Consider the following 5019-nt stretch of genomic DNA (forward strand, 5'->3'; position numbering starts at 1 on the left):
TGGCTCTGACATTCCTCCGAAATCAAAAACGGTGCTGGCATATTTTGTGCTGCCGAAAAAGCTCAACCAACCAATCTCCTCCTTGATGAATGTTGTAGCCAAAAACAACACAAAGTAACAAAAGAAAACACAAAATCAACAAAAAAATCTTTAAAAAAAAACACAATCGAGCTATCGGGATGTTTTGACGCTTTTTGCTACTTGCAGCCAACAACGAGGCACTCTAAATTCACCACGCCAACGTAATATTTGAGGACATACTCATATCTGTATTTTTTTTCCTCATTTCTACCTTCTCCGGATGACTTTACATCGACTCATAGCAGACAACGAGGCGCTCTAAATTTTGATGTTAATATTCATTTTTTTTGCCATACGTTTAGCTTAGCTCTAAAAGGCTATATTTTTGCCCCCATACATATTTAGTCGAACCGGATACTTTTTGCGATATCTTTACCATGAAATACGATATCCGGTCACAAAGGACTGAATTGGATCATAAAACACACACACACACACACACACACACACACACACACACACACACACACACACACACACACACACACACACACACACACACACACACACACACACACACACACACACACCTGCCTGAGGGCTGAAGAAGCAGTTTGCAGAGGTTTCCGTTTCTCGTCCGCCGCAGAGAATAGCGGGTCATCAATAACCTGGCTGCACATGGTCAAGATGGGGGTAGTGGGGGTGGACTGAATTTGGGGAGAAGAGGGCAAAAGAGCCATTACAGAAGATCGTAAGCGCTCAAGTTGAAGGCAACTCTGGATGGGCCTTTGGTGTGTTTTATGTTCTCACGCCGAAGCATCCGTGACCCCCCTCCCTAACCTCCCCAGGGAACAAAAAGAGTCATTGTCCAATGTAGACCAAACTCAATTTCTTCTTCCTTCATTGCTTGCTTATTTCCTCCACCCTGCCTGTACCATTCCCTCCTTCCATCCACACTTGCTTCATTCCGTTTCCATTGAGTTTTAGGCTTACATATACATTCAACTAAGAAACCTTAGACTCTCTTCTTTCACCAGAAAAAAAAAATGTTAATTCCTAAGTAATAAGGGTCTCGGGTTATCTGAGCTTGAAATGGGGGCAGGTGCACAAAATACCATACATATTGATTTATATAGCGCTTTAAAGGACAACCGACGTCTCCGGACAAGTTGTGTCCAGAATTTGTAAAATGGCTTCAAATGACTTCTACTGAGCGTATTGTACAAAGATTACACCCCATATAGCTATTTTTTACGTTTTAAGACTCGCGCTGAATATTCCGGAAGTCTTGTTTTTGAGTTGGTGACGAATCCTCACGTTACGTCACTGAAGGAACGCCCCTGACCGAAAAAAAAAGGACACATTGTAGCAGTCCTTCCATTACGTCAATGCATTTTGCTGTACTTTGTTTGGTCTGAAAACTTTGTGTTGCACCAAAAAGAGGCAGAAGAGGGTGACAAAGCTCCGTGTAAGGAATTAATCAGCCTGTGGAAACGTGCTGATTAATTCCTGACACGGAGCTCTGTCGGCATTTTCTGCCTCTTTTCTGGGGCTACATTCCCCGCATCCCTATTGCTTCAAAATGGCACAGAATAAATTCTTTAATCGATTCTAAGAGGTCTGACCTGCGCTTTATCAGCACCCCCGCAAGTAAAAAAAAATCCGTACAAATTCGGGAATGGTAGTGAATGAGTTCAAATCTAACCTTGTGTTATTTTTCCCCCTATACAATTGTATCCTATAAAACACTGGTATAGTTTGAGCCAGGTGGGGTTGTTTTCCCATTTTCCCGCTGGCTCCTTTCACAATAAAAGTCCATTCAAGACTTTTATTGACTGCATGGATTATTTTGGACGGGAGGGTGACATCTGGTGTGTCTCGTCCAACATACCCTTTACGTGTCACGAGCCTGTTAGTTGGCCATTAGTGTGCCGAGTAAATGCTATGTGTCCTAACACGCATGTAAGTCTGCCATTAGCATGCGTGTCATGACACACGGGCACACACACACACACACACACACACATATACACACACACACAGGCCGGCTCTTGTTACCAGGCAGGGTAGACTCCATTAGCATTGATCAGGTGTGTCCATGCGTCCTTGTGCGTGTGTGCATTTAGTTGATCATGTATTTTAAAATGAATGCGGTCACTATCCAAGTTGTGATTAATTTTGCTTCGTAAATTAAAATAAGAAAATATAATATTGTAACTTGTATGCTGTGAATTTAACGTCGCTTTTTCGTTTAGTTTTGTCAAGTGAAAGTGTTTGTATGTATTTTTCTTATTTATTATTTACCACATTTTTTTACCTAATGGCTATTTTCTTTTGTTTTGGTAGTGTTTTTTATGCTCTTTTTTTATTTAGCCATTACAGTTACTATCTTATAAAGTAGGCTATAGCTAGCTAGAGAGATAGATAGAAAGCTAGCAAGCTATCAAGTTAGATAGTGAGCTATTAGGTTAGATAGCAAGCTAGCAAGCTGCCATGTTAGATAGCAAGCTAACAATCTAGCTAGATAGATAGAGTAGATAGATAAATACAAAATAAATATGTGAATAAATAGGTAGCTAGCTAGCTAGCTAGGCAGACAGAGAGAGAAAGAGAGAGAGGGGTGAATAGATAGATAGATAGATAGATAGATAGATAGATAGATAGATAGATAGATAGATAGATAGATAGATAGATAGATAGATAGATAGATAGATAGATAGATAGATAGATAGATGGAGAGAAAGAGAGAGAGGGGTGAATAGATAGATAGATAGATAGATAGATAGATAGATAGATAGATAGATAGATAGATAGATAGATAGATAGATAGATAGATAGATAGATGGATGGAGAGAAAGAGAGAGAGGGGTGAATAGATAGATAGATAGATAGATAGATAGATAGATAGATAGATAGATAGATAGATAGATAGATAGATAGATAGATAGATAGATAGATAGATAGATGGATGGATGGAGAGAGGGGTGAATAGATAGATAGATAGATAGATAGATAGATAGATAGATAGATAGATAGATAGATAGATAGATAGATAGATAGATAGATAGATAGATAGATAGATAGATAGATAGATAGATAGATAGATAGAAAGCTAGCAAGTTAGCTAGCAAGTGCGATAGCAAGCTAGATAGCAAGCTAGCAAGTGAGATAGCAAGTACGATAGCAAGCTAGCAAGTGAGATAGCAAGCTAGCGAGCTAGATAGATGGATGAATCAGTGAATGAATAAAAAAATAAATACGTGAATAAATAAATAGCTTGCTAGCTAAATATATTTTCCCCGAGTCATACAACCACCCCCCCCAATCATGAATTTGGAGCCACAGTTCCCCCTGAATGTATTTTTCTCTTGAATTAACACATTTTTTCCACCTCTCACAGAATAAAAAATACATACACGAAACTTTTTATCCTCAGTACAAAACTGAATATATGTCCTTGTGTAAAAAAACAAAACAAAAAACAACTCTATTCTCTTCAGACTTTTCGTCAGCGTGAATACGTCACGTGTGTAATGAAGTCGTTATCTTAAATTAGCTCAGGTGCCTCTCGCCCTGCGTACGTCTCTTATGATGATATACTGTATGTACATCCTTTATTGTTGCCGCTTATTTCCCTCGTGCAGTCGTTAGCGAAATAAATTCTAATTAGGAAATCTAAATGTAACGAAACTAAAGCCTCAGCGAAAACTCGAAGCATGGGTGAAGATAATCATGACTTTCACATAATAATAATAATAATAATAATAATAATAATAATAATAATAATAATAATAATAATGAGACATTTATTTTCTACTTACACATTTTACAGTCATCATACAAAATAAGTACATTATTTACCATTATAAAGGACAACCGACGTCACTTTTTTGTTTCCTAACTGACATCAGAAAAACGTTTTATAGCATCTAAAATACCCAAAACTGATATGATATTTTTATTCAAATGCAAAACACTAATAAAAATGACTTAAAGTGTCCAAAATCTGCAAAAAATTGAGCTGCAAATTGGGCATTTTCATAAAGTCCCGCCCTCAGTTCGTGACGTCACTGCCAAGACGTCTTGCATTGCTGGAGAATCAAAACAATGGCTTCAGATTCGGAGAATATGATTTCTTGTTACACATCCAGTTATGAATATGATTCAAATAGTTCTGAAGAAGAAAGCATACATGTTTGCAATCGATTCATTTTGAGGCATCAGAGGTGGGAAATGTCACACCCAAGGCGAGGAAAATGGCGACAAAGCCGTGTAGGGAATTAGTCAGCCCGTTTCCACAGGCTGATAAATTCCTTCCATGGAGCTTGGTCGCCCTATTCTGGCGGCTTTTTGGTGCAACACGAGGTTTTCAGACCAAACAAGTACAGCAAAATACATTGATGTGATGGAAAGACTGCTACAATCTCTCCTTTTTTCGGTCAGGGGCGTTCCTTCAGTGACGTCACGTATGGACTCGTCACCAACTCGAAAACAAGACTTCCTGAATATTCAGCGCGAGTCTTGAAACGTAAAATATGGCTATATGCGGTGGAATCTTTATAAAATCCGCTCAGTAGAAGTCATTTGAAGCCATTTCACAAATTATGGACACAACTTGTCCGGAGACGTCGGTTGTCCTTTAAAGCAACATATTTTTTTCTATTTGTTATTTTTAGTAGTTTTTTTTTTTTTAAATCTAATCTAAGCGGTTTTTTTTTTTAATCACTATATTGTACATAGATTTAAAGGACAACCATTTTGCATTTGATGAAACATTTTGGGTATTTTAGATGCTATAAAACGTTTTTCTGATGTCAGTTAGGAAACAAAAAATGGTGTCGGTTGTCCTTTAATAGATGTTACCCTCGAGTTTGGTGGTAACAAAAACTGTACTTTTAAAATAAATCCTACATTGCCCCCTAGTGGTTAAAGCTTGTATTTACAAAGTGTGTGCGCATGTGTGTTTTCGGTTGTGTTATGTGTGAGAGCAAGAGTTTT

Source organism: Hippocampus bargibanti, linkage group LG08 (genome assembly GCF_051943395.1).
Source record: "Hippocampus bargibanti isolate YZ-2025 linkage group LG08, ASM5194339v1, whole genome shotgun sequence".
NCBI classification, from domain to species: Eukaryota; Metazoa; Chordata; class Actinopteri; order Syngnathiformes; family Syngnathidae; genus Hippocampus; species Hippocampus bargibanti.